This window comes from Trichechus manatus, unplaced genomic scaffold (genome assembly GCF_000243295.1).
Source record: "Trichechus manatus latirostris isolate Lorelei unplaced genomic scaffold, TriManLat1.0 scaffold00055, whole genome shotgun sequence".
Classification (NCBI taxonomy): domain Eukaryota; kingdom Metazoa; phylum Chordata; class Mammalia; order Sirenia; family Trichechidae; genus Trichechus; species Trichechus manatus.
The window spans coordinates 14353662-14372350 of NW_004443991.1; positions in this window are offsets into that span (position 1 = coordinate 14353662).

Sequence of the window (18689 nt, forward strand, 5' to 3'; positions counted from 1 at the left end):
GATTTTGCTGTGTCCCAAAGGTTCTGGTAGGATGTGTTTTCATTCTCATTTGATTCTATGAATTTCTTTATTCCATCCTTAATTTCTTCTGTAACCCAGTAGTTTTTGAGGAAAATGTTGTTCAGTTTCCAAGTGTTTGATTTTTTTCCCTTGCTTTCTGTGTTGTTGATTTCCACTATTATGTCTTTATGGTCAGAAAAGATGCTTTGTAATATTTTGATGTTTTGGATTTTGTTAAGGCTTGCTTTATGGCGTAATATGTGGTCTCTTCTAGAGAATGTTCCATGTGCATTGGAAAGGAAAGTATACTTGGCTGCTGTTGGGTAGAGTGTTTGGTATATGTCTATGAGATCAAGTTGGTTGATTGTAGCATTTAGCTCTTCGGTGTCTTTGTTGAGCTTCTTTCACCTTCTGTCCTTCACCAAAAGTGGTGTGTTGGAGTCTCCTACTACTATTGTGGAGCTATCTATCTCTTTTTTCAGTGCTGTTAGAGTTTGTTTCATGTATTTTGGAGCCCTGTTGTTGGGTGCATAAATATTTATTATAGTTATGTCCTCTTGGTGTATTGACCTTTTAATCATTATATGATGCCCTTCCTTATCTTTGTGGTGGATTTTACTTTAATGTCTATTTTGTCAGAGATTAATATTGCCACTCCTTCTCTTTTTTGAGTGTTGTTTGCTTGATCTATTTTTTTCCATCCTTTTAGTTTTAGCCTGTTTGTGTCTTTAAGTTTATGATGCATGTCTTGTAGGCAGCATATAGTCAGATCATGCTTTTTTATCCAATCTGCCACTTTCCGTCTCTTTATTGGTGCATTAAGTCCATTTACATTCAGTGTAATTATTGATAGGTATGAGTTTAGTGCTGTCATCCTGATATCTCTTTTTGTGTGTTGTTCAGTTTCTTTGATCTCAATTTTCTGTGCCGAGTCGTTTTTCTTTATGTATTTTTTTTCATTGTTGTAGATTTTGTGTTTGCTGGGTTTTTATGTTTTTCTACTTTTTCATTTTGATTTGTAGGATTGTTAGATTCCTTTGTGGTTACCTTAATATTTACCCCTATTTTTCTAAGTTTATACCAGTCTTTTATTACTTTATATCTCCTTGACTTCCCCTCCATATGAAAAATAAATGTCTCCATTTTTTAAGTCCCTCTTTTTGTTTTAATGTTGTCCCTTTTTACATATTGATATCTCTGTTTCCCTATTTTCAATGTTTTAGCTTTGATGTATTTTTTACTTCCCTATCTGAGTCAATATCTGGTTGCCCTGTCCTGTGTTCTAGTCTTTAGTTGTTATCTGATGTTATTGATTATCTAACAGGAGGACTCCCTTTAGTATTTCTTGTAATTTTGGTTTGTTTTTTGCAAATTCTCTAAACTTCTGTTTATCTGGAAATGCCCTAATTTTGCCATCATATTTGAGAAACAGTTTAGCTGGATATATAATTCTTGGCTGGCAGTATTTTCCTTCAAGGCTTTATAGATGTCATCTCATTGCCTTCTAGCCTGCGTGGTTTCTGCTGAATCGTCCGAGCTTATTCTAATTGACTCTACTTTGTAGATGACTTTTCTTTTATCCTTAGCTGCTCTTAAAATTCTCTCTTTATCTTCGGTTTTGGTAAGTTTGATTATAATATGTCTTGGTGACTTTCTTTTGGGATCTACCTTATGTGAGGTTCAATGAGCATCTTGGATAGATGTTTTCTCATCTTTCATGATATAGGGGAAGTTTTCTCTCAACAAATCTTCCACGATTTTCTCTGTATTTTCTGTTATCCCCTCCCCCTTCTCATACTCCAATTACTTGTAGGTTATTTCTCCTGATAGAGTCCCACATGACTCTTAGAGTTTCTTCATTCTTTTTAATTCTTTTATCTGATTTTTCTTCAAATAAATTGGCATCAAGTGCTTTATCTTCAATGACACTAATTCTAACTTCTACTGCCTCAATTCTGCTCCTATGACTTTCTATTGAGTTGTCTAATTCTGAAATTTTATTGTTAATTTTCTGGATTTCTGATTGCTGTCTCTCTATGGATTCTTGCAGCCTATTAAATTTGTCATTATGTTCTTGAATAACTTTTTAAAGTTCAGTTACTACTTTGTCTGTATGTTCCTTAGCCGTTACTGTATTTTGTAAAATTTCCTTTCCGATTTCCAGAAGAGTTCTGTATTTTTCTTTTTTTATTTATCTTTTGTATTCTGCCTCTTGTAATTCCAAGAAATTCTCTTCCTCCAGAGAATTTATTGATTCTTTATTTTGGGAGCTTGCTGAAGCCATCATGGAGTGACTCTTTATGTGATTTGATATTGACTGTTGTCTCTGAGCCATCAATAAGTTATTATAATTTTATTTTATTTTTGTTTAGTGAGTCTTAGCTTCTTGTTTTGTTTTGTTTTGATAAGCCCCAATAGGCTGCTCCTGTGCCCTAGTTTGATTATCGGCACCTTTGAATCTCTAACTTCCTGTCACCAGGTATTTAGTTCTGTAACTAAGTGTGTGCACACAGGAGTCCATTAAATTTTCCTATATGGGCTCAGGTCAGGTGTCCAGTCAGTCAGTCACCAAGTGTGGTGCAGGCTCTCACCTACAGTCTTAGAGAGGCACGGGTGATTGGTGTAGGCACTGGCATCTGGCTGTGGTAGGGGGTCACACGCTGAGCCAGGCAGTTGGCTGACAGCTGCCCCTGAGAGTCTGAAAGGAAAGCATATTCCTATTCCCTAGGGTGAGTAGGTAGGTGAGTTTTGCAGCCAGAATATCAGCACCCCACTCTGTTGGCTGTAAACACTTGAGGGAACCACTTTTTTTTGGACTCCTGTAACAGGTGACTAGGTGGCGTATGTGACACCACCAGTCCTCAAGCCCCTGGTGCGGATCGGTAAAGGTGACTGCTTAAGGGGCAGGGCTGTGTGGAGGGTCACAAATCTGCCACTTCACAGCTGAAACAGTTGAGATTAAACTTCAGATGTTTATCAGGTTGTACTGTGGTAGTGAGGGCTAACACTGTTGAGGGGGTCCCCACAGTTCTATACAGGAGTATAAGGCACTCAAAGTCTGTGGACCCCTTACGCCTGTGCCTAGCAAAGGAGCTGTGCTGACCCTGAGTTCCTGGCTTATGGGAACCAGTAGCTTATTTGTTCCCTCTCTAAGGCCAGGAGAATGCGTCAGTACGTCTTTTGGGATATACTTCTGGCCCAGCAGACTCCCAGTGCAGAGCGGAGAGGGAGGAGGTAAAAGAGAGAGAGGTTTTTCCCAAAAGGCCTTTTTTTTTTTAAATCCCCTCAAAAGGCTACACACAAGTACTTATCTTTAGCCACTTGGGAGCTGCTTTTCACTGGTTTGGAGTGTCCAAGCAGAATCTCTGCTGCCGGATCTCTCTCAATGTGGAAACTGCCTCCAGAGCCTGAGCACAGCTGTTTGCCTGCTTCACTGTGGACCCGGAGCAGCTGTAGAGCTGCAGTCCTGCCGCTGCTGCTCTGGCGCTCCCCGCTTCTTCCGAACTGTCTCCCTCTCTCCCCACCACCACTCAGTGCGATTCCTCAACTTTGCCTTATTCAGGGCTCCTAGATATTCGTATACAATCAAATCACTTGTTTTTCCAGGTCTTTGTTGTAAGAAGGATATAGGAAGCCGTCTGACTACTCTGCCGTCTTGGCCCCGCCTCCTCTCAATATATTTTTAATAAAAGAATATTTTTTCCTACTTCCCCTTCTCATACTCTGCATTCTACATCAGCCTGTTGAATTCTTTCTACAGGACAATGAATGAGTCAAGTGGTTGTAGGTAAAAGTACAGGATAATCTGAATGGGAAAGCAATTTTCTATGTTGTTCTTTTCTCTGTAAGTTGATCTTATCTTCAGGACAACATCAATAGGTCATAAACTCCACTTTTATAGGAGAGAAGAAAAAGGTAGGGGGAGGGAGGGATGGAAGGAAAGAGGGAGAAAAAGAGGAAGGAAGAAAGGAAGGGAGAGAGGGAAAGTGAAAGTAAGGAAGAAAGAAGTACAAGCTTATGTGACAGGTTTGAGCCCCACAAAGATCTATTTTATAAACAGTACTGTGAAATATGAGAAACAAAGCAATAGTGTATCATATACCACAAACGACAAGGGGGAGGGAAGAATTGTCCCCATTAGTCCTCAGAACACAGTTTGGCGCTGGTGTCCTGAGGACTGGAAGAAGTGTAGTATACTTTTGTACTTCCTAAGTCTTTTCATCTTGGAAGCATCAAGGTCAATGCCCTGAGTAAAAAGATCCACAGCCTCAAGGATGTCAGAGCTGCAGTGACAGGTAATAAACAATGTTAAAATGCTTCATAGGGAGCGGATAAAAACAATAGATTGGAGCTGAAGATTATAAGAGAACAGTTTAAAAGAACATGCGAGACATCTCTGGAAAGTTCCAAAATAAGTGGGAAAAATTCAGAGTGGGTCAGCACTATTACACATATTGGGGAAAAATTGATAAAATTCAAATTATTATTAACATAATACAGGAGTCTCTGGGTGAACAAAGGATTAAGCACTCAACTACTAAGAATGATTGGCAATTCAAATCCACCCAGAGGCTCCTCAGAAGAAAGGCATGTGATCTACTTCCAAAAGATCACAGCCTTTGAAAACTCTATGGAGCAGAGCTCTACCCTGAAACAGATGGAATCTCCATGAATCAGAATCAACTTGACAGCAACTGGTTTAGTTTTTGGTTTTAATACTCTTTGTATCCACAGGTACAAATTCAGGTCATGTGTTTTAATAGCAATAACAGTATAAGAGAGATTGGAAAAACTATTAAAATACATTCCATGGCTTTTATATGAAAAAGTCTCAGAGATTTCAGATATATTATTACATCTGATCCTCAAGAGAATATTCTGAGGTAGGTATTGTCACCCCTATGATTTCATTGAGGGAATTGAAACACAGAAAAATTAAGTACTTTGCTTGTGGTCATGCAGATATTAAGTAGCAGATCTAAGTTGGAATCCTAAAACTATCTTACCACAAAGCTTCTGCTTTTTTCATAAGACATGGAAGCTCCATTGTTACTCATTTTTTGCTTTAAAGTAGAGTCCAAGTGAATGAGACCAGGATACCTGCAAACAGTAAGAGGGAAAACATTCTCAAGTCTTCTCTAGGCCCCAAGGTCAGGGTTGCCAGATTTAGCAAATAGAAAATATGCCCAGTTAAATTCAAATTTCAGATAAAAAAAGAGAATTTTTAAGTATAAAAATGTCCCAAATATTTTATGCTAAAAAATATGTTTCATGTTTATCTGAAATTAAAACTTAACCACATGCCCTGTATTTTATTTGACAACCCTACCTAATACTCTAAATTGTGATGCAGTATTAATGTGTATTAATAATATTAGCAATGAAGAAAATGCAGTGTCAATATTCTAACTCATATGCATTTTCCCTGGAAGCATTAGATTATAGCTATGAGCTCTGTAGTGTTGTCACTGAAGCAGCCAACAAATCTGCTCAATGTTTTCTCTGACTTGAGTAGACATACAAAAAAAAAAAAAAAAAAAAACCAAAAACAAATAATGAAAAAAGCCTCGAGAGAAGATTTGGTTATCCTGTGTACCTGATTGTAAGCTATTCTGGGCATTCTTTAGCATGTGATTCACTCTGAAAACAAAAACAAGGGAAATAATTGGTATTCACTGAGACTAGTGTTTGTCAGCATATACCTAGCTCCCATCATCATTTGATTCCATATCAAAACCCAGCTTCTTCTTACCATGGCTGGACAAAAGATGAATCACCCTATCTAACAGGCACTATGGCAACAAGGAAACTTTATGCCTTTGGAACATAAAATTACTGAGTTGACATGCAATTAAGAAACTGGGGTTAACACTGACTTCCTAGAATTTACAAATGTCTGATGTGCTCTAAACCCTAATTTAGGTCTGATGCAGTCAGTCTCTTTATCTTTCTTTTTCTGGAGTTTTGGGGCCTGAATACACTTATAGAAAAGAGTTGCGTCATTCCAGAGCCACCACAGCATCCACCATGTTGGTGAGTTCCCTGCATATGTTATTGTACAAGTAAATTGCATTCCTTGGTCCTTCTGTTGAATCTGCCTTTGTGATCATATGCAAGTTCTATAGACTCGCTGTACACAGTAGAATATAGGTGTTGAGAATCTAGGTTTGGAGTCAGACTGCCTGGTATCATATTCTGACTATGCCATCACATAGTGATGTGTGACCAAAGCAAAGCACTTTGGTTCTATCTCATTAGGATTGTTGAGAAGAATAAAAGAGCACTTAGAAGAGCATTGGATACATGGTAAGTTCTCAATACATGTCGTTTATTTTCTTACTTTAGCAAAAGTAATCCTATTACATAAGATACGTTTCCAACACAAATGCCAGTAATTAGCTTTGTAATTGAGCAACATTAGAAACTTTCTGGATCTCTGATTCCTTAACAATAAGATGAGGGAATTTGAGAAGTCATCTTTAAATAGTAAGGTATAAAATAATCTATGATATTGCATTACAGTAGCTATTGATCATTATAACAAAGCATCTTTGGAAGATGTTTCTGATAATGTAGAAAGTTCAGCAGTCACATTAGGGAATTGGGCTAAAGCTACTTAAGCTACATTTTTCCATTCACTGAGTATTTTTCTATCCAAGTCCTCCATTATCTAAACCACTCTCCAGTATGTTATAATCCTTCAGTGCCCAAATAGATGTAGAGGCCATCCAATAAAATTTCTAGACTTGTAAGAAGAGAAAGCAAAGGCTCCAAGAGGCACAGTACCTCCCCATATTCAGTCAGCAAGTTGGTGACTGTAGTAGCCAGCACACGAGTTGGCCCTATGATCTCTACCTCTTGGTATTAATGACCTTGCTAAGCCCCTACTGCTGAGCGTAGGGTGTACATGGTGATTTGCTTCTAATGAATACAATAAGTAGAACTGATGGTGTGTGACTCTGACACTAGGTCATAAAAGTCAGTGAGGCATGTCTCTTTTTTTCTCTGTCATCATTCACTCTGTGGGAAGGCAGCTGCTGAGTCTGAATGGACAGGCCTAACTAGTAAGGTACTGAAGCCTCCTGCCAACAGCCAAAAGAGTGAGCTTGAAAGCAGATCCTCCAGCCCCAGTCAACCTTTAGAAGACTGCCATCCCAAGCAAAGTATTGAATGAAAGCTCATGAGAGATTGTGAGCCAGAATGACCCAGCTAAGTGGTTGCCCGTTTCCGACCCTCAGAAACTGTGTGAGGTAATTTGTTATGCAGCAATAGATAAGTAATACAATGGCAGAGCTACTACTACAACATAATGTTCTTGCTGAGCAGATACTGGTTTCTCTGAGTAAAGTGTGGAATAAGCACTGTGTATTCCTAAATTTTTACAACAAACGTGAGCAATGATATAAATAAAACTGAAGTTATTAGTTCAATAACTAGTTCAAAGTTGAAATTATTAGTTCAAATGGGCTACAAAGAATTGAAAGCACTGAAGGCACTCCTCATTTACCAACCATTACTTGGCCACAGTTAACATTTCCAGCTGTTTACTCAGGCTCAACCTAATCAGGGCAGACCTCAAATCCACCTCTCCTATTTGGGGTGGATAAACATCTCTTACAAATCCTGCAGGTGATGACAACTCTAGCAGACAGACTGTACACAGATGGGTTGGATTCTTTATATTGTGACAACAAAACTGAGAGACGAGGACTTAAAATAGATTATATTTTTCAGACACAAAATCATTTACACAGTAATCTTTCCAGGTAGATCAGGAGTTTAATCCTGGCTTTACACAGTGAGGAGACTGATACCAAACAGTTGCTCCCAGGTTGCTAAAAATATATCAGGCTTAGGCAAGTGTAAAAAATCGGGTAAGACAGATCCATGCTGAATCCAAGTGTCATTATGTCGTATCTGGTGAACATGTAAAGAAAATCTCCCTGAAGTCGATTTTCACAGGGTCTGAGAGCCTCCAAGCCATATCCAAGCTAGCTGTGCCTACCTACATGGAGAAAGGGGCGTGAAGACAAACACATTTGGAAAGAAAGTGAGATGTCTTGGGAGAAATTTTCCTAGAGGAAATAGGATCTAAGACAAAGGAGGTAGACACAATATAAATGCCAAGATTGTCAGAGGAAGGGGATGATTTTGAATACAACATGGCATCTTCATTCAGATTTGTCTCTAAGGCATCTCTCACCTAGATACACGTTTGGGTCCCATGGATAGCAAAGAGGACCTAAGTAAAACATGAAACAACCATCTCACTAGAACCCCTGTCAAATATCAAGACACTGCCTTGGTATTTATTATGCACAGTAGAGTACTAAGAACAAAGAGGTCATTTTCTCTACTAAGTAACCTGCAAACTTTGACACCAAAAAAGAAGATTCCAGTATATTGGCTGTGCAGCCACCAGTGCTCCAGAGCACACACTGCAACATGCAGTATATGCTAGCACAACAAACGTGCCCCTTTGGGATACTCATGGAAGAACTGTGATGTCCAGGGAGCAGCATCATCCAGCAGAAGTAAACTGTTTTGTGAGTAAATGTAAGACAACCTCTGAGGACTTCCAGGGGCACTTCGGAGGTAGGCTCTTTGCAGAGTGGAGACAAGGGCCAGTGAATTCTGAATGATTACAGTTGCTATAAAAGTATTCACAGGCTTATAAAGCCTAGGAAGGGAATCAGTTTTCATGTACAAATGCATATTTTAAACAGAAAGCTGTTGGGAAGAGAGAAGAAAGGCATTTTCTTGGAATGGGGATGGGTGGGCATTATCTAAGAGGTACAAAAACTTCTAAGGGAAACACTGTTACTACAAAGTTTAGTCACTTCGTGTTATGATCTGATATAGACTTAGCCTACAAAGATACTATATTGGTTTCCTAATGCTTCTGTCATGAATTACCACAGATTTTGCAGTTTCAGAATTCCACACATCTGAAATCAGTTTCACTGGGATAACATCAAGGTGTTGGCAGACCTGAATTCTTTCTGGAGGCTGTAGGGGAAAATCTGTTACTTTGCCTTTTCCAGCTTCTGGAGACTGCCTACATTACTTGGTTCATGGCCCCTTTCTCCATCTTCGAAGCCAGCAGTGTAGCATCTTCTCTCTTCTCTGACTTTTGCTTCCATCCTTATATCTTCTATTTCTATCTCTAATCCTTTTATAAGGATGCTTGTGATAAAAATTAGGCCCCACCCCAATAATCTAGGGTGATCTTCCCGTCTCAAGATCCCTGACTTAATCATATCACCTAAGTCCTTTTTACCATGTAAGGTAACATATTGACCAGTTTCAGGGATTAGCACATGGAAATCTTTGAGGGCCATTATTCAGCCTACAACGTGGATTTATAACAGCCATGAATCTAAGCCACATAATAAATTTTTTCTTCTTAAATTTCTTTCTCTGTCTCAGGGTGTACCTTTTTATATACCCTTGCCTTATTTTCCTTTGACTTAAATACTTGGATTTTTTATAGCAAATATTTTATAGTAACTAAGGTCAAAGTTGCCATATTTAGATTCATCTTACACAGAGATAAGGAAAGTCATTCCCTCCTAAGAGTATTCAATGGTATATGTTTAGATAAGCAACTTTTGATTGCCTTTTGTATGGCAGACAATGTGCTCAGCATTGGGGACACACAATGAAAAGGCCAAGGGTTCACAGTCTCCTAGAGACATAATAAAGGTGATTATCATAAAAGTAATAATAACAACAATAAAAACCGGTTGCCCTGGAGTCAATTCTGACTCACTGTGACCCTACAGGACAGAGTAGATCTGTCCCATTGGGTTTCTAAGGCTGTAATCTTTACAGAAGCAGACTGCCACATCTTCGTCCCGTGGAGCAGCTGGTCAGTTTGAACCTTTCTGTTAGCAGCCAAGTGCTTTAACCATGGTGCCACCAGGGCTCCTTATAACAATAGTAAACAACTATACGGCATCATATGAGTGCCATGCTCTATGCTAAGTGCTTTATGTGTGTTAGCTTATTTAGGAGAAAAGATGATAACCTTGAGATAACGAACTTAACTTTTTCTCTGAAGCTACCGTTCTGGATACCTTGTAGAGTTTAATCACACAAACTGTCTTATATCTAAGATAGATACTTCATGATTTAATATCCTGGAATTTTCTAGATCTTTTGAAAGTATGTTGTACAGTTTTAATAATAAACATGATACCTAAAACATCTTAGGTTACTTAGCATACACTCATTTTCCTCTATGTACGAGCAGTACTACCAAGTTAAAACCTGTTGCTCTCAAGGTGATTCCGACTCATTGTGGCCCTATAGGAAGAGAGGATAATTCTTAGGCAACAAGTTGGAAGACCACTACTTCTTTAAAAAAAGTATTATTGTTTTGCATCAGTAGAAGATCTAAAAATGTTCCCTTTAATTCACCTAAAAATTATTAGAATTCTCTGTTACGGAGTAAATCATGTCCCCCAAAAATATATGTTGGAAGTTCTAACACCTGGTACATGTGAAGGTGGCTTGTTTGTAAACAGGGCTTTTGAAGATGCTATCAGTTAAATTAACACACAGTCATTCTGGAATAGAGTGGGTTATAATCCCATCTGAGTGGTGCCCTTACAGAAAAGAAGAACCCTGGTGAAACAGAGAGAAGACAACCATGTGATGACAGAACTATGCCACAGCTGCAGCCAGGGATCACGTGGGGCAGCCAGAAGCTGAGAGAGACAGGAAAGGATCTTCGCCTATAGCTCCAGAGAGAGCATGGCCCTGCCCACTCCCTGCACTTACACTGCCAGCCTCCAGACCTATGAGATGATATATTTTTGTCATTTAAAGCCTCGTATTTTGTGACACTTTATTATAGCTGCCCTAGGAGACTAGTATAGTCTCTACCTTAAAAGTCAGTTTTAATAAACCCTGATCTTGCAACAAGAATCATGGGATTTAGTCCCAGCTCTTTCACTAACTGGTGATTATGATTTTGGACGAGTGACCTCTGGGTATGACTTTCTTCACTGAAAAATCAGAATTTGTACAAAATTATCTCCTCCAGCTCTATGTCAGTCATTAGCCTATTTCTTGCTACTCAATATGTAACATTTTGCTGATAATTTCAGGTAAAAGCCCCCTTTTTAATGCTAACCTGATTCAGTTGTTAGCTCAGTAATTTGTAAGGGTTCGTTTGATTTTACCGGTATAAAACAAAAGATATTACTGAATTATGACACGTCACAGCATCATCTGCTTCAACTCAGTGAATACACAACTATATGACTTCTGCTGACAAACCCATATTTCCAACTTTTCTTGATTGCTCTCCCTTTCCATTGCAGTTTCCCTCTGTTACTGCTTTCTAAATATAATAACAACATCACATTAATTATAATTACACCTAATCTCCCAGCTGGTGATTATTTTTCCTTCTTCATTCCTACATATTTTGAATTTTTTTTTCTTTTTCTGAAGCAGTTAAAAAGTTTGAATTAATCTTTCCATTTACTGTGTGTTTGAAATGTATACTATTCTTCATACTGCACAGTATCCATGAGCCCTGCTTTCTTAGGGATATATATATGTGTAAAGCTAAAGAACATCAAGACTGCAAAGGTTCCATTGCCTAAAACTTATTCTAGCACTACAGCTTCTGTTCAAACAAATCACTACTTGAAGAGTTTTTAGCCTCTCTATCTCTATAGAGCTATATAAAAGGAATCTATAATAATCTGCTCCTGCTTCATGAGCTCTTTTCAAAGGACTATACCCTAATCTGCTGACACCAAGGTAACTACATAACATTACTGTGGATGAGAATCTGGCCAATTACACATTTTCACAGGCCTACTATTAAGTTTCAAGTAATTGCTCAATTCTTTCATAACATGAGCTATTAACATAGCTTATTGTGTAGTGTGCCAGTATTGAATTTCCTTCTAAAGCATTATCTAATAACGGCATTGATATAAAAAATGAAGTCTCTAGACCCTGAGCAGTATCACTGCTTTTACATGCTCTGCAATCTGTAATAGGCTGTTAGACAAAAAATAGTAATGTATTCTGGAAGAACAGGCCCACTGACAATGAATAAAGAGCATGATTTTATTCTTGCTTCACGAAGAATGATGTCTGTATCTTTCCTAAAATAAGTATACTCCTCAAAGTTTTCCAGACTTACATCCTTTTGCAGCTGTCATATTGCTCTAGTTCCACACAACATCTTAAGAAGGAGAGTCAGAAATATTCCAGAAAGATTCCTGGGAACATAGAAATATTTAAAAAAGTAAAAGCACCTAAAATTGTAAGATAGTATCGCTCACATTTACATATCTGATGAAGAACAAGGAAGAAAGAGAGTATTTCTTTAATAACATTTGTAAAATTTAGTGTATATATTTTTAATGTATTTTCATCTAATAAAACAAATACCCACAATGCTAGTGTTTCACATTTTTAACCTTACATATGTGTATATTTCTTAGTTATTCAACTAGTTAACACTAGGGCAATTTTTGTATAAATATTATTTTTTTACTTCATTTAAAATGCTCACAAATAAATATATTAATAACTCACAAAGGAGTTGAGTCTCTGGTCTCTCTTAGACGAGTCATGCACTCAAAAGTAGCAAAGACAGGATTTTCACCATCTCCAGCAGGCAGAGGTGTCTGAACCCAAGCCAAGCAAACTCTAATTCTGTGGTGCTTTCAGTCTGAAGCTGCCCTCTGTAGAAAATAATTTGAAAAAAACATTTTGCTTTTGTTTAAAAATGAATGTCATCTTAAGTTACTATAGTGAAACCAGCTACTCGTTAGGATTTAAATGTGGCATGAGCATCCTATTTACACTAATCATTTAAAGGAGAAATAATTAAAGCCCATTTTTAAAAATCTGTTGCTGTTGATTGATTCTGACTCCTGTTGACCCGATCTGTTACAGAGTTTTCTTAGTTATAATCTTGATGGAAGCCAATTGCCAGAACTTTCTTCCTTGGCACTTCTGTGTGCGTTCTAACTGCCAATCTTTTAGTTAGTAATTGAGCTCAAATTGTTTGTGCCACCCAGGGAACCAAAATTTAAAACATGATTTGAAATATTTAAAAAAAAAGAAAAAATTTCCCATGCCTCTTACAGGCATAAAAAAGATTTTGAGCATGATACTCCCCTTTGATTTGGAAAATCATTTTGATTACTAAAGATTGAATTTTACTACAGTTTAGTGAAGTCTATCATAGGACAAACTGCCTTTGACAGTTTGAAGCAGTTCAACAAGTATCAGGCAGTCCATGTTTTTAACTGGGTCTGAAGAGGAAACATGTTAAAAGGAAAGGATTATCTTGCTTATTTCAAGATAGATCATTGGGGCCATCAGAACACAAGTTTGAGAAGAACTAAATCTCACTAAACAGCAAAGAAGGACATCATTGAAACAATTGCTTTGAAACAACAGAAAGGTCTCTTTTATTGAGGCATAACACAAACTACAAAATAAGGAAACCAATTGACTGAGAAGAGAAGATTCATCTGAATTTAAAAAGGAAAATTAAGCACAGAATCATGGTTTGCCAAACTATCACAACAACATTATTTTATCAAAGTAATGGGGACAACGACCTTGTTTCCATGCAAAACCTAGAGCGCGCCACTTTGTAAATTTAGTCCGCTCCATTAACATCAGCAACTACAAAAAGTTGAAAAATATATTCAGTGAGCTGGTTGAAGCTGGCTTATTTATCGTGTACATAAACAGTATATTTAGTTTGTAAGTGTTACCCGTATTATGGATGCAAGGACAGAGCAAAAGAAATTTTCAAGGAAACTTGGAAATGAAGATCTATTTGTACTCTTTCAATTTTAGCCTAGAGTTAGGCTTTCCCAAAGATCCTGAAATAGGATTTTGTTACAAGGCATTCTGTTTGGATGGAGGTAAGTAAATATTAATTTCCGTTTTCAATTTTTTTTTTGTAACCACATAAAGGGTATTATTATCAAAGCCAGCCAACTCACTCTGAAGGCTCATTTCAGGTATGAAGGATCAACATTGGAATGGAAAATATATATATACATATATATTCATATATATTTTTATATATATGATATAAATATGTATCTATCACTCATCACATGCTATACCCCATGTGCTTCTGTGAGAACATTTCATTACTGTTATGCAAAGAGGAGTTTTTACAATAAGACAGTTGTATCTGTCTGCTGTGACAATTGGCAAAGTTCTAATTCTGGGCGCTAATCCCAGCACCAGTACGAATTTGTTTTATTATATGGGAGAAAGTTATCTTGCATATCTAGGTTTTAATTTCTTCATTTGTGAAAACAAATTTATCAGGGTGTTTTGTCTAAGAAGAAACAAAATCAGAATTTTTTGTTTGCTTATGGCCAATAACCCTGTGGACATCCATTTACATAATGGGCATAAATACGCCTGGAGGCTTTGTGTTTGGTTGTTTAACTAAAGTAAGAAAGATGCTGTTTATTTTTGTTGTTGTTTTATTTTGCTGCCCCCTCTTATCCCACAGGAGCACCAGAAGGGAAAGGATGGAAAGCTGAGTTTTCCTTTGCCCCTTGCCCTCAGCACTTTTCTCTGTCTATACTACCAGGCCTGAGTGACTGTATCCAAGGGAGACAGCAGTAAAGATGAGCAACCAAAAGAGATGTGTTCAAAGATACAGAAGAATCTGCTGTCAGATGTGCCACCTGGGTGGAATCTCGTCAGTGAGAGGGATATTGTTTCACCACCCCTGCCTCCACTACTGCACCCACTTCTGCTCTCTCCACACCAGGCACTCAGACCTGCTACCGCAGACCTCAATGCATTAGACTGCAGAAGGTGGTGGGCAGGCATGAAGAGACAGCCATGCCAGCTGGAACTGCATTCTCTGTAAAACACCTGCAGCACAGGCAGAGACAAAATACCCCATGAGGAACCGAGAAGAATGAGAGGCCAGAGATGTATTTTTCTGGAAATGTTCCAAGATAACTGAAGCAGAAGTTGAGGAATGGGAGAGGATAGACTAAGATCTTGCACCAGGAGATGGGGATCTAATAGTTATTAGTTTATCTTACTTTTTTTTTTAAATTGTGCTTTAGATGAAGGTTTACAGAACAAATTATTTTCTCATTAAACAGTTAATGCACATATTGTTTTGTAACATTGGCTGCCAACACTGTGACCTGTCAACACTCTCCTCTTCTCAACCTTGGGTTCCCCATTTCCATTCATCCAGCTTTCCTATCCTCTCCTGCCTTCTCATTCTTGCCCTGGGCTGGCGTACCTATTTAATGTCATATATATGGTTGAACTACATGTGTTATTGTTTGTTTTACGGGCCTGTCTAATCTTTGGCTGAAGGGTGAACCTCAAGAGTGACTTCAATACTGAGTCAGAGTGTCCAAGGGCCATACTCTCGAGGTCTCTCCAATCTTTGTCAGACCAGTATGTCTGGTCTTTTTTTGTGAGTTAGAATTTTGTTCTACATTTTTTTCCAGCTCTGTCTGGGACCCTCTACTGTGATCCCTGTCAGAGCAGTTGGTGGTGATAGCCGGGCACCATCTAGTTGTGCTAAACTCAGTCTGGTGAAGGCTGTGGTACTTGTGGTTCATTAGTCCTTTAGACTAATCTTTCCATAGTGTCTTTGGTTTCTTCATTCTTCTTTGCTCCAGACAGGGTGGGACCAATGGATGTATCTTAGATGGCAGCTTACACGCTTTTAAAACCCCAGATGCTACTCACCAAAGTAGGACATAGAACATTTTCTTTGTAAACTATATTATGCCAATTGAGCTAGATGTCCCCTGAGACCATGGTCCCCAGCCCTCAGGCCAGTAGCTTGGTCTCTCAGGGAATCTGGATGTGTATGTGAAGCTTCTGAGTTGGAGTCGACTTGATGACAACAGGTTTGTTTTTTTGTTTCTTTGGTGAAGCTTCTATGACTGCCCTGGTCAAGTTGTGCTGATTTCTCCAGTATTGTGTACGATCTTACCCTTCACCAAAGGTACCACTTACCTATTGTCTACTTAGTGTTTCTCATTACTCACCCCCCATAACAATTAAGTGTAAACCTTTCCATGAGTTTTTATAACAGTGGTCTCACACAATATTTGTCCTTTTGTGATTGACTTGTTTCACTCAGAGTAATGCCCTCTGGATTGATCCATGTTGTGAGATGTTTTGAAGACTTACCATTGTTCTTTATTGTTGTGTCATACTCCATTGTGTATATGTACCATAGTTTGTTTATCCATTCATCTGTTGATGGGCACTTGGGTTGTTTCCAACTTTTTCCTATTGTGAGTAATGCTGCAATGAACATGGGTGTGCATACGTCTATTCATGCAATGGCTCTTATTTCTCTAGGATATATTCCTAAGAGTTTGATTGCTGGAACCTACAGTATTTCTATTTCTAGATTTTTAAGGAAGTGCAATATAGTTTTCCAAAATGGTTCTACTATTTTACATTCACACCAGCAGTGCATAAGAGTTCCAATCTCCCCGCAGCCTCTCCAATATTTGTTATTTTCTTATTTTCTTAGTTTGTGCCAGTATGTTGGGGTGAGATAGTATTTCATTGTAGTTTTGATTTGCATTTTTTTTAATGGCTAGTGATGGCAAGTATTTCCTCATATGTCTGTTACCCACCTGAATGTCTTCTTTGGTGAAGAGTCTGCTCGTATCTTTTGCCTATTTTTTAATTGGATTATTTATCTTTTTGTTGTAGAGGTGTTGGATTTTCCTATAGATTTTAGAGATTAGACCTTTGTCAGATTTGTAATAGCCAAAATATTTTCCCTGTCTGTAGGTTATCTTTTGGTGAAGTCTTTTAATAAGCATTAAGTGTTTAATTTTTAGAAGAACCCAATTATCTAGCTTATCTTCTGGTATTTGTGTATTGTTAATTATGGTTTGTATCCTAGTATTACGGCCTCTAGCATTGATCTTACTTTTTCTTCTATGATCTTTATAGTTTTTGGTTTATATATTTTTGATCAATTTTGAATTAGTTTTTTTGTATGGTATGAGGTATGGATTCTGTTTCTTTTTTTTTTTTTTTTACAGATGGACATCCAGTTTTGCCAGCACCATTTGTTAAAAAAGACTGTCTTTTCTCCCATTTAATGGACTTTGAGACTCTGTCGAAGATCAGGTGACTGAAGGTGGGTGGATTTACATCTGAGTTGTCAATTTTATTCCACTGGTCAGTGTGTCTGCCGTTGTACAAGTTCCTGGCTGTTTTGACATCCATAGCTGTATAGTAGGTCCTGAGGTCAGGTAGTCCAAAGTCTTCTACTTTCTTCTTCTTCTTCAGTAGTGCTTTACTTTTCTGGGGCCTCTTTCTTTTCCATAAAATTTAATGATTAGTTTTTCTATCTCATTAAAGGGTGCTATTGGCATTTGGATTGGGATTGCATTGTATTGTAGATTGCTTTCCATAGAATTGACATTTTCACAATGTTCAGTCTACCTATCCATGAACATGGTATATTTTTCCATTTGTGTAGGTATCGTTTGGTTTCTTGCAGTAGTGTTTTGTAGTTTTCTTTATATAGGTCTTTTACATCCCTTGTTAGATTTATTCCTAAGTATTTTGGTTTTTAGGGGCTATTGTAAATGGTCTTGCTTTCTTGGTTTCCTTTTTGTTGTTCTCTTTATTGGTGTATAGGAATCTAACTGATTTTTGTATGTTTATCCTGCATACTGCTACTCTACTGAATCTATTAGTTCCAGTAGTTTTCTTGTGGAGTCTTTTGGGTTCTCAGTGAATAGTATCATATCATCTGCAAATAAGGATAGTTTTACTTCTTCTTTACCTGTTCGAATGTCCTTTATTTCTTTTTCTTGCCTTATTGCTCTAGCTGGAACTTCCAGCACTATGTTAAATAGGAGTGGTTATAAAAGGCATCCTTGTCTTGTTTCTGTTTTCATGGGGAATATCTTCAGCCTCTCTCCATTAAGAATGATTTTGGCTGTTGGTTTTGTATAGATGCCCTTTGTTATATTAAGGAATATCCCTTCTATACCTATTTTATTGAGAATTTTTATCAGGAATTTGGACTTCGTCAAATGCCTTTTCTGCATCGATTGAGATGATCATGTGATCTTTTTTTTGTTTCATTTATGTGGTGGATTATATTGATATATTTTCTAATGTTGAACCATTCTTTCATACTTGGTATGAATCCCTCCTGGTCATGGTGTATTATTTTTTTTGTTATGATGCTGAATTCTATAGGATAGAATTTTGTTGAGAATTTTTGCATCTATATTCATGAGAGTCATTAGTGTGTTATTTTCTTTTTTTGTAATGTCTTTTCCTGATTTTGGTATCAGAGTTATGCTGGCTTTATAAAATGAGTTTGGAAGTATCCCTTCCTTTTCTGTGTTCTGAAATAGTTTGAGTAGTACTGGTAGTACTGGTGTGAGCTCTTCTCTGAATGTTTGGTAGAATTCTCCAGTGAGGCCATTTGGGCCTGGGGGTTTTATTTTATTTTTTTAATCTTTTCAATCTCTTCTCTTGTTATGAGACTGTTCAGATTTTATACTTCAGTTTATGTTAGTTTGGGCTGGCGGTGTGTTTCTAGAAATTTGTCCATTTCCTCTAGGTTTTCAAATTTGTTGGAGTATAGCTTTTCAGAGTACTCTGTTATGATCCTTTTTTATTTCAGTTGGGTCTGTTGTAATGTC